Source organism: Mauremys mutica, unplaced genomic scaffold (genome assembly GCF_020497125.1).
Source record: "Mauremys mutica isolate MM-2020 ecotype Southern unplaced genomic scaffold, ASM2049712v1 000266F_np12_obj, whole genome shotgun sequence".
Taxonomy (NCBI): domain Eukaryota; kingdom Metazoa; phylum Chordata; order Testudines; family Geoemydidae; genus Mauremys; species Mauremys mutica.
The window spans coordinates 217,477-229,558 of record NW_025422895.1 but is presented as its reverse complement, the minus strand read 5'-3'; positions in this window follow the sequence as shown (position 1 = coordinate 229,558).

The window sequence follows — 12,082 nt, the reverse complement described above, 5'->3', positions numbered from 1 at the left end:
AGCAGTCTGCCCCGACGGGCCTCTACAGAGAGATACAAGCACTACAAAGAAAGATGCAAATACACAAAGACAGATGCAATCCAAATACCTGCTCATGAAATGGGAACTCTCCCACGCAAACTCCCCTGTTCGCCGCCCAGTTTGCTGGCTCCTGTGCCGCTGCCTGGCTGGGCGGCCGCTTTTATAGGCCCTCCTCAGCCTATCTCAGCCCCCTACTCAGGGCGCCGCTGCCCGCTCAGCAGTCTGCCCCGACGGGCCTCTACAGAGAGGTACAAGCACTACTAAGACAGATGCAAATCCACAAAGACAGATGCAAATCCAAATACCTGTTCCTCCAATGGGAACTCTCCGTCGCAAACTCCCCTGTTTGCTGCCCTGTTTGCTGGCTCCTGTGCCGCTGCCTGGCTGGGCGGCCGCTTTTATTTGCCCTCCTCAGCTTATCTCCGCTCCCTACTCAGGGCGCCGCTGCCCGCTCAGCAGTCTGCCCCGATGGGCCTCTACAGAGAGATACAAGCACTTGAAAGATAGACGCAAATCCACAAAGAAAGATGCAAATCCAAATACCTGCTCCTCCAATGGGAACTCTCCCACGCAAATGCCCCTGTTCGCTGGTTCCTGTGCCTCTGCTCGCTGGCTCCTGTGCCGCTGCCTGGCTGGGCTGCAGCTTTTATAGGCCCCTCCTCAGCCTAGCTCCGCCCCCTACTCAGGGCGCCGCAACCCGCTCAGCAGTCTGCCCCGACGGGCCTCTACAGAGAGATACAAGCACTACAAAGACAGATGCAAATCCACAAAATGATGCCAATCCAAATACCTGCTCCTCCAATGGGAACTCTCCCATGCAAAGTCCCCTGTTCACTGGCTCCTGTGCCGCTGCTCGCTGGCTCCTGTGCATCTGCCAAACAGAGCGGCGGCTTTTATAGGCCCCTTCTCAGCCTAGCTCCGCCTCCTGCTCCGGGCGCCGCTGCCCGCTCAGCAGTCTGCCCCGACGGGCCTCTACAGAGAGATACAAGCACTACAAAGACAAAGATGCAAATCCATTATCTGCTCCTCCAATGGGAACACTCCCACGCAAACTCCCCTGTTCGCTGGCTCCTGTGCCCCTGCTTGATGGCTCCTGTGACGCTACCAAGCTGGGCAGCCGCTTTTATAGGCCCCTCCTCAGCCTAGCTCCGCCACCTACTCAGGGCGCTACTGCCCGCTCAGCAGTCTGCCCCGACGGCGTCTAAAGAAAGATACTAGCACTACAAAGACAGAGATGCAAATCCAAATACCTGCTCCTCCAATGGAAACTCCCCGACGCAAACTCCCCTGTTCGCTGGCTCCTGTGCCGCTGCCTGGCTGGGCGACCGCTTTTATAGGCCCCTCCTCAGCCTAGCTCCGCCCCCTACACAGGGCGCCACTGCCCGCTCAGCAGTCTGCCACGACGGGCCTCTACAGAGAGATACAAGCACTACAAAGACAGATGCAAATCCACAAAACAGATGCAAATCCAAATACCTGCTCCTCCAATGGGAACTCTCCCACGCAAATTCCACTGTTAGCTGGCTACTGTGCCGCTGCTCGCTGGCTCCTGTGCCAATGCCTGGCTGGGCGGCTGCTTTTATAGGCCCCACCTCAGCCCAGCTCCGCCCCGCACTCAGGGCGCCTCTGCCCGCTCAGCATTCTGCCCCGACGGGCCCATACAGAGAGATACAATCACTACAAAGACAGATGCGAATCCACAAAGACAGATGCAAATCCAAATACCTGCTCCTACAATGGGAACTGTCCCACGCAAACTCCCCTGTTCGCCGCCCTGCTTGCTGGCTCCTGTGCCGCTGCCTGGCTGGGCGGCCGCTTTTTTAGGCCCCTCCTCAGACTAGCTTCGCCCCCTACTCAGGGCGCCGCTGCCCGCTCAGCAGTCTGCCCCGTCGGGCCTCTACAGAGAGATACAAGCACTACAAAGACAGAAGCAAATCCACAAAGACAGATGCAAATCCTAATACCTGATCCTCCAATGGGAACTCTCCCACGCAAACTCCCCTGTTCGCCGCCCTGTTCGCTGCTCGCAGCTGTACTGCTGCCTGGCTGGGCGGCCGCTTTTATAGGCCCCTCCTCAGTATAGCTCCGCCCCCTACTCAGGGCGCCGCTGCCCGCTCAGCAGTGTGCCCCGACGGGCGTCTACAGAGAGATACAAGCACTACAAAGACAGACATGCAAATCCAAATACCTGCTCCTCCAATGGGAACTCTCCCACGCAAACTCCCCTGTTCGCCGCCCAGTTTGCTGGCTCCTGTGCCGCTGCCTGGCTGGGCGGCCGCTTTTATAGGCCCTCCTCAGCCTATCTCCGCCCCCTACTCAGGGCGCCACTGCTCGCTCAGATGTCTGCCCCGACGGGCCTCTACAGAGAGATACAAGCACTACAAAGAGAGATGAAAATACACAAAGACAGATGCAAATCCAAATACCTGCTGCTCCAATGGGAACTCTCCACGCAAACTCCCGCTCAGCCTATAGGCCCCTCCTCAGCCTAGCTCGGCCCCCAACTCAGGGCGCCGCTGCCCGCTCAGCAGTCTGCCCCGACGGGCCTCTACAGAGAGATAGAAGCACTACAAAGACAGATGCAAATCCACAAAAAAGATGCAAATCCAAATACCTGCTCCTCCAATGGGAACTCTCCCACGCAAAGTCCCCTGTTCGCAGGCTCCTGTACCGCTGCTCGCTGGCTCCTGTGCATCTGCCAGGCAGAGCGGCTGCTTTTATAGGCCCCTTCTCAGCCTTTCTCCGCCCCCTACTCAGGGCGCCGCTGCCCGCTCAGCAGTCTGCCCCGACGGGCCTCTACAGAGAGATACAAGCACTAGAAAGACAAATGCAAATCCACAAGGACAGATGCAAATCCAAATACCTGCTCCTCCAATGGTAACTCTCCCACGCAAACTCCACTGTTCGCTGGCTCCTCTGCCGCTGTCTGGCTGGGCGGCCGCTTTTATAGGCCCCTCCTCAGCCTTGCTCCGCCCCCTACTCTGGGCGCCGCTTCCCGCTCAGCAGTCTGCCCCGACGGGCCTCTACAGAGAGATACAAGCACTACAAAGACAGATGCAAATACAGAAAGACAGATGAAAATCCAATTCCTGCTCCTCTAATGGGAACTCTCCCACGCAAACTCCCCTGTTCTCCACCGTGTTTGCTGGCTCCTGTGCCGCTGCCTGGCCCGGCGGCCGCTTTTATAGGCCCCTCCTGAGCCTAGCTCTGCCCCCTACTCAGGGCGCCGCTGCCCGCTCAGAAGTCTGCCCCGACGGTCCTCTACAGAGAGATACAAGCACTGCAAAGACAGAGATGCAAATCCAAATACCTGCTCCTCCACTGGGAACTCTCCCAGGCAAACTCCCCTGTTCGCTGGCTCCTTTGCTGCTGCCTGTCTGGGCGGCCGCTTTTATAGGCCCCTCCTCAGCCTAACTCCGCCCCCTACTCAGGGGGACTCTGCCCGCTCAGCAGTCTGCCTAGACGGGCCTCTACAGAGAGATACAAGCACTACAAAGACAGGTGCAAATCCACAAAGACAGATGAAAATCCAATTACCTGCTCCTCCAATGGGAACTCTCTCACGCAAACTCCTCTGTTGGTTGGCTCCTGTGCCGCTGCTCGCTGGCTCCTGTGCCGCTGCCTGGCTGGGTGGCCGCTTTTATAGGCCCCTCCTCAGCCTAGCTCCGACCCCTACTCAGGGCGCCGCAGCCCGCTCAGCAGTCTGCCCCAACGGGCCTCTACAGAGAGATACAAGCACGACAAAGGCAGAGGCAAATTCACAAAGACAGATGCAAATCCAAATACCTGCTCCTCCAATTGGAACTCTCCCACGCAAAGTCCCCTGTTCGCCGGCTCCTGTACCGTTGCTCGCAGCTTTGCCGCTGCCTGGCTGGGCGGCCGCTTTTACAGGACCCTCCTCAGCCTAGCTCCGCACCCTACTCAGGGCGCCGCTGCCCGCTCAGCAGTGTGCCCCGACGGGCCTCTACAGAGAGATACAAGCACTACAAAGACAGATGCAAATCCAAATACCTGCTGCTCCAATGGGAACTCTCCACGCAAACTCCCCTGTTTGCTGTCTCCTGTACAGCTGCCTGGCTGGGCGGCCGCTTTTATAGGCCCCTCCTCACCCTAGCTCCGCCCCCTACTCAGGGCGCCGCTGCCCGCTCAGCAGTCTGCCCCGACGGGCCTCTACAGAGAGATACAAGCACTACAAAGAAAGATGCAAATACACAAAGACAGATGCAATCCAAATACCTGCTCATGAAATGGGAACTCTCCCACGCAAACTCCCCTGTTCGCCGCCCAGTTTGCTGGCTCCTGTGCCGCTGCCTGGCTGGGCGGCCGCTTTTATAGGCCCTCCTCAGCCTATCTCAGCCCCCTACTCAGGGCGCCGCTGCCCGCTCAGCAGTCTGCCCCGACGGGCCTCTACAGAGAGGTACAAGCACTACTAAGACAGATGCAAATCCACAAAGACAGATGCAAATCCAAATACCTGTTCCTCCAATGGGAACTCTCCGTCGCAAACTCCCCTGTTTGCTGCCCTGTTTGCTGGCTCCTGTGCCGCTGCCTGGCTGGGCGGCCGCTTTTATATGCCCTCCTCAGCTTATCTCCGCTCCCTACTCAGGGCGCCGCTGCCCGCTCAGCAGTCTGCCCCGATGGGCCTCTACAGAGAGATACAAGCACTTGAAAGATAGACGCAAATCCACGAAGAAAGATGCAAATCCAAATACCTGCTTCTCCAATGGGAACTCTCCCACGCAAATGCCCCTGTTCGCTGGTTCCTGTGCCTCTGCTCGCTGGCTCCTGTGCCGCTGCCTGGCTGGGCTGCAGCTTTTATAGGCCCCTCCTCAGCCTAGCTCCGCCCCCTACTCAGGGCGCCGCAACCCGCTCAGCAGTCTGCCCCGACGGGCCTCTACAGAGAGATACAAGCACTACAAAGACAGATGCAAATCCACAAAAAGATGCCAATCCAAATACCTGCTCCTCCAATGGGAACTCTCCCATGCAAAGTCCCCTGTTCACTGGCTCCTGTGCCGCTGCTCGCTGGCTCCTGTGCATCTGCCAAACAGAGCGGCGGCTTTTATAGGCCCCTTCTCAGCCTAGCTCCGCCTCCTGCTCCGGGCGCCGCTGCCCGCTCAGCAGTCTGCCCCGACGGGCCTCTACAGAGAGATACAAGCACTACAAAGACAAAGATGCAAATCCAAATACCTGCTCCTCCAATGGGAACACTCCCACGCAAACTCCCCTGTTCGCTGGCTCCTGTGCCGCTGCCTGGCTGGGCGACCGCTTTTATAGGCCCCTCCTCAGCCTAGCTCCGCCCCCTACACAGGGCGCCACTGCCCGCTCAGCAGTCTGCCCCGACGGGCCTCTACAGAGAGATACAAGCACTACAAAGACAGATGCAAATCCACAAAACAGATGCAAATCCAAATACCTGCTCCTCCAATGGGAACTCTCCCACGCAAATTCCACTGTTAGCTGGCTACTGTGCCGCTGCTCGCTGGCTCCTGTGCCAATGCCTGGCTGGGCGGCTGCTTTTATAGGCCCCACCTCAGCCCAGCTCCGCCCCGCACTCAGGGCGCCTCTGCCCGCTCAGCATTCTGCCCCGACGGGCCCATACAGAGAGATACAAGCACTACAAAGACAGATGCGAATCCACAAAGACAGATGCAAATCCAAATACCTGCTCCTACAATGGGAACTGTCCCACGCAAACTCACCTGTTCGCCGCCCTGCTTGCTGGCTCCTGTGCCGCTGCCTGGCTGGGCGGCCGCTTTTATAGGCCCCTCCTCAGACTAGCTTCGCCCCCTACTCAGGGCGCCGCTGCCCGCTCAGCAGTCTGCCCCGTCGGGCCTCTACAGAGAGATACAAGCACTACAAAGACAGAAGCAAATCCACAAAGACAGATGCAAATCCTAATACCTGATCCTCCAATGGGAACTCTCCCACGCAAACTCCCCTGTTCGCCGCCCTGTTCGCTGCTCGCAGCTGTACTGCTGCCTGGCTGGGCGGCCGCTTTTATAGGCCCCTCCTCAGTATAGCTCCGCCCCCTACTCAGGGCGCCGCTGCCCGCTCAGCAGTGTGCCCCGACGGGCGTCTACAGAGAGATACAAGCACTACAAAGACAGACATGCAAATCCAAATACCTGCTCCTCCAATGGGAACTCTCCCACGCAAACTCCCCTGTTCGCCGCCCAGTTTGCTGGCTCCTGTGCCGCTGCCTGGCTGGGCGGCCGCTTTTATAGGCCCTCCTCAGCCTATCTCCGCCCCCTACTCAGGGCGCCACTGCTCGCTCAGATGTCTGCCCCGACGGGCCTCTACAGAGAGATACAAGCACTACAAAGAGAGATGAAAATACACAAAGACAGATGCAAATCCAAATACCTGCTGCTCCAATGGGAACTCTCCATGCAAACTCCCGCTCAGCCTATAGGCCCCTCCTCAGCCTAGCTCGGCCCCCAACTCAGGGCGCCGCTGCCCGCTCAGCAGTCTGCCCCGACGGGCCTCTACAGAGAGATAGAAGCACTACAAAGACAGATGCAAATCCACAAAAAAGATGCAAATCCAAATACCTGCTCCTCCAATGGGAACTCTCCCACGCAAAGTCCCCTGTTCGCAGGCTCCTGTACCGCTGCTCGCTGGCTCCTGTGCATCTGCCAGGCAGAGCGGCTGCTTTTATAGGCCCCTTCTCAGCCTTTCTCCGCCCCCTACTCAGGGCGCTGCTGCCCGCTCAGCAGTCTGCCCCGACGGGCCTCTACAGAGAGATACAAGCTGTAAAAGGACAGATATGCAAACCAAAATAACTGCTCCTCCAATGGGAACTGTCCCACGCAAACTCCCCTATTCGCCACCCTGTTCGCTGCTCGCAGCTGTGCCGCTGCCTGGCTGGTCGGCCGCTTTTATAGGCCCCTCCTCAGCCTAGCTCCGCCCCCTACTCAGGGCGCCGCTGCCCGCTCAGCAGTCTGCCCGGACGGGCCTCTACAGAGAGATACAAGCTGTAAAAGGACAGATATGCAAACCAAAATAACTGCTCCTCCAATGGGAACTGTCCCACGCAAACTCCCCTGTTCGCCACCCTGTTGGCTGCTCGCAGCTGTGCCGCTGCCTGGCTGGTCGGCCGCTTTTATAGGCCCCTCCTCAGCCTAGCTCCGCCCCCTACTCAGGGCGCCGCTGCCCGCTCAGCAGTCTGCCCCGACGGGCCTCTACAGAGAGATACAAGCACTACAAAGACAGTTGGAATACCACAAAGATAGATTCATATCCAAAAACAGCTCCTCCAATTGGAACTCTCCCACGCAAACGCCCCTGTTCACTGGCTCCTGTGCCGCTGCTCGTTGGCTCCTGTGCCGCTGCCTGGCTGGGCGGCCGCTTTTATAGGCCCCTCCTCAGCCTAGCTCCGCCCCCTACTCAGGGCGCAGCTGCCGGCTCAGCAGTCTGCCCCGACGGGCCTCTACAGAGAGATACAAGCACTACAAAGATGCAGATGCAAATCCAAATACCTGCTCTTCCAATGGGAACCCTCCCACGCAAATTCCCCTGTTCGCCGCCCTTTTCGCTGGCTCCTGTGCCGCTGCCTGGCTGGGCGGCCGTTTTTATAGGCCCCTCCTCAGCCTAGCTCCGCCCCCTACTCAGGGCACCGCTGCCCGCTCATCAGTCTGCCCCCAACGGGCTTCTACAGAGAGATACAAGCACTGCAAAGACAGATGCATATCCACATAGAGAGAAGCAAATCCAAATACCTACTCCTCCAATGGGAACTCTCCCACGCAAAGTCCCCTGTTCGCCGCCCTGTTCGGTGCTCGCAGCTGTGCCGCTGCCTGGCTGGGCGGGTGCTTCAATAAGCCACTCCTCAGCCTAGCTCCGCCCCCTACTCAGGTCGCCACTGCCGGCTCATCAGTCTGCCCCGACGGGCCTCTACAGAGATATACAAGCACTACAAAGACAGAGATGCAAATCCAAATACCTGCTCCTCCAATGGGAACTCTCCCACGCAAACGCCCCTTTTCCCTCGCTCCTGTACCGCTGCTCGCTGGCTCCTGTGCTACTGACTGGCTGGGAGGCAGCTTTTATAGGCCCCTCCTCAGCCTAGGTCCGCCCCCTAATCAGCGCGCCGCTTCCTGCTCAGCAGTCTGCCCAGGCGGGCCTCTACAGAGAGATACAAGCACTACAAAGACAGATGCAAATCCACAAAGACAGATGCATATCCAAATACCTTCTCCTCCAATGGGAACCCTCCCAGGCAAATGCCCCTGTTCGCTGTCTCCTGTGCCGCTGCTCGCTGTCTCCTGTGCCGCTGCCTGGCTGGGCGGCCGCGTTTCTAGGCCCCTCCTCAGCCTAGCTCCGCCCCCTAGTCAGGGCGCCGCTGCCCGCTCAGCAGTCTGCACCGACGGGCCTCTACAGAGAGATACAAGCACTACAAAGACAGATGCAAATTCACAAAGACACATGCAAATCCAAATACCTGCTCCTACAATTGTAACTCTCCCACGCAAACTCCCCTGTTCGCTGGCTCTTGTGCAGCTGCTCGCAGCTGTGTGGCTGCATGGCTGGGCGGCCGCTTTTATAGGCCCCTCCTCATCCTACCTCCGCCCCCTACTCAGGGCGCCGCTGCCCGCTCAGCAGTATGCCCCGACGGGCCACTACAGAGAGATACAAGCACTACAAAGACAGATGCAAATCCACAAAGACAGATGCAAATCCAAATACCTGCTCCTCCAATGGGTAGTATCCCACACAAACTCCCCTGTTCGCAGCCCTGTTTGCTGGCTACTGTGCGGCTACCTGAATGGGCAGCCGCTTTTATAGGCCCCTCCTCAGCCTAGCTCCGCCCCCTACTCAGGGCGCCGATGCCCGCTAAGCAGTCTGCCCCGACGGGCCTCTACAGAGAGATACAAGCACTCCAAAGACAGATGCAAATCCACAAAGACAGACGCAAATCCAAATACCTGCTCCTCCAATGGGAACTTTCCCACTCAAAAACCCCCTTTTCACCGCCCTGTTTTCTGGCTCCTGTGCCGCTGCCTGGCTGGGCGGCCGCTTTTACAGGCCCCTCCTCAGCCTAGCTCCGCCCCCTACTCAGGGCGCCGCTGCCCGCTCAGCAGTCTGCCCCGACGGGCCTCTACAGAGAGATACAAGCACTACAAAGACAGATGCAAATCCACAAAGACAGATGCAAATCCAAATACCTGCTCCTCCAATGGGAACTCTCTCACGCAAACTCCTCTGTTCGTTGGCTCCTGTGCCGCTGCTCGCTGGCTCCTGTGCCGCTGCCTGGCTGGGCGGCCGCTTTTATAGGCTCCTCCTCAGCCTAGCTCCGCCCCCTACTCAGGGCGCCGCTGCCCGCTCAGCAGACTGCCCCGACGGGCCTCTACAGAGAGATACAAGCACTACAAGAAAATTGCAAATCCAAATACCTGCTCCTCCAATGGGAACTCTCCCACGCAAAGTCCCCTGTTCACTGTCTCCTGTGCCGCTGCTCGCTGGCTACTGTGCCGCTGCCTGGCTCGGTGGCCGCTTTTATAGGCCCCTCCTCAGCCTAGCTCCGCCTCCTACTCAGGGCGCCGCTGCCCGCTCACCATTTTCCCCGACGGGCCTCTACAGAGAGATACAAGCATTTAAAGACAGATGCAAATCCACAAAGACAGATGCAAATCCAAATACCTGCTCCTCCAATGGGAACTCTCCCATGCAACCTCTCCTGTTCGCTGGCTCCTGTGCCGCTGCAGGGCTGGGCGGCCGCTTTTATAGGCCCCTCCTCAGCCTAACTCCGCCCCCTACTAAGGGCGCCGCTGCCCGCTCAGCAGTCTGCGCCGACGGGACTCTAGAGAGAGATACAAGCACTACAAAGACAGATGCAAATCCACAAAGACAGATGCAAATCCAAATACCTGCTCCTCCAATGGGAACTCTCCCACGCAAACGCCCCTGTTCGCTGGCTCCTGTGCCGCTGCTCGCTGGCTACTGTGCCGCTGCCTGAATGGGCAGCCGCTTTTATAGGCCCCTCCTCAGCCTAGCTCCGCCCCCTACTCAGGGCGCCGATGCCCGCTCAGCAGTCTGCCCCGACGGGCCTCTACAGAGAGATACAAGCACTACAAAGACAGATGCAAATCGACAAAGACAACCGCAAATCCAAATACCTGCTCCTCCAATGGGAACATTCCCAATCAAAAACCCCTTTTCACCGCCCTGTTTTCTGGCTCCTGTGCCGCTGACTGGCTGGGCGGCCGCTTTCATAGGCTCCGTCCTCAGGCTAGCTCCGCCCCCTACTCAGGGCGCCTATTCCGGCTCAGCAGTCTGCCCCGACGGACCTCTACAGAGAGATACAAGCAATACAAAGACACATGCAAATCCACAAAGACAGATGCAAATCCAAATACCTGCTCCTCCAGTGGGAACTCTCCCACGCAAACTCCCCTGTTCACTGTCTCCTGTGCCGCTGCTCGCTGGCTCCTGTGCCCCTGCCTGGCTGGCGGCTGCTTTTATAGGCCCCTCCTCAGCCTAGCTCCGCCCCCTACTCAGGGCGCCGCTGCCCGCTCAGCAGAATGCCCCGACGGGCCTCTACAGAGAGATACAAGTACTACAAAGACAGATGCAAATCCACAAAGACAGACGCAAATCCAAATACCTGCTCCTCCAATGGGAACTTCCCCACTCAAAAACCCCTTTTCACCGCCCTGTTTTCTGGCTCCTGTGCCGCTGCCTGGCTGGGCGGCCGCTTTTACAGGCCCCTCCTCAGCGTAGCTCCGCCCCCTACTCAGGGCGCCGCTGCCCGCTCAGCAGTCTGCCCCGACGGGCCTCTACAGAGAGATACAAGCACTACAAAGACAGATGCAAATCCACAAAGACAGATGCAAATCCAAAAACCTGCTCCTCCAATGGCAACTCTCCCACGCAAACTCCCCTGTTCGCTAGCTCCTGTGCCGCTGCTCACTGGCTCCTGTGCCGCTGCCTGGCTGGGCGGCGGCTTTTATAGGCCACTCCTCAGCCTAGCTCCGCCCCCTACTCAGGGCGCCAGTGTTTGCTCAGCAGACTGCCCCGATGGGCCTCTACAGAGAGATGCAAGCACTACAAAGACAAATGCAAATCCACAAAGACAGATGAAAGTCCAATACCTGCTCCTCCAATGGGAACTCTCTCACGCAAACTCCTCTGTTCGTTGGCTCCTGTGCCGCTGCTCGCTGGCTCCTGTGCCGCTGCCTGGCTGGGTGGCGGCTTTTATAGGCCCCTCCTCAGCCTAGCTCCGACCCCTACTCAGGGCGCCGCAGCCCGCTCAGCAGTCTGCTCCGATGGACCTCTACAGAGAGATACAAGCACTACAAAGGCAGATGCAAATTCACAAAGACAGATGGAAATCCAAATACCTGGTTCTCCAATGGGAACTCTCCCGCGCAAAGTCCCCTGTTTGCCGGCTCCTGTACCGCTGCTCGCAGCTTTGCCGCTGCCTGGCTGGGCGGCCGCTTTTATAGGCCCCTCCTCAGCCTAACTCCGCCCCCTACTCAGGGCGCCGCTGCCCGCTCAGCAGTCTGCCCCGATGGGCCTCTACAGAGAGATACAAGCACTACAAAGACAGATGCAAATCCACAAAAAATATGCAAATCCAAATACCTGTTCCTCCAATGGGAACTCTCCCATGCAAACTCCCCTGCTCACTGGCTCCTGTGCCGCTGCCTGGCTGGGTATCCGCTATTATAGGCCCCTCCTCAGCCTAGGTCTGACCCCTACTCAGGTCGCCGCTGCCCGCTCAGCAGTCTGCGCCGACGGGCCTCCAGAGAGATATACAAGCACTACAAAGACAGATGCTTATCCACAAAGACTGATGCAAATCCAAATACCTGCTCCTCCAACGGGAACTCTGCCACGCAAACGCCCCTGTTTGCTGGCTCCTGTGTCGCTGCTCGCTGGCTACTGTGCCGCTGCCTGAATGGGCAGCCGCTTTTATAGGCCCCTCCTCAGCCTTGCTCCGCCCCCTACTCAGGGCGCCGCTGCCCGCTCAGCAGTCTGCCCCGACGGGCCTCTACAGAGAGATACAAGCCCTACAAAGACAGATGCAAATCCACAAAGACAGATGCAAATCCAAATA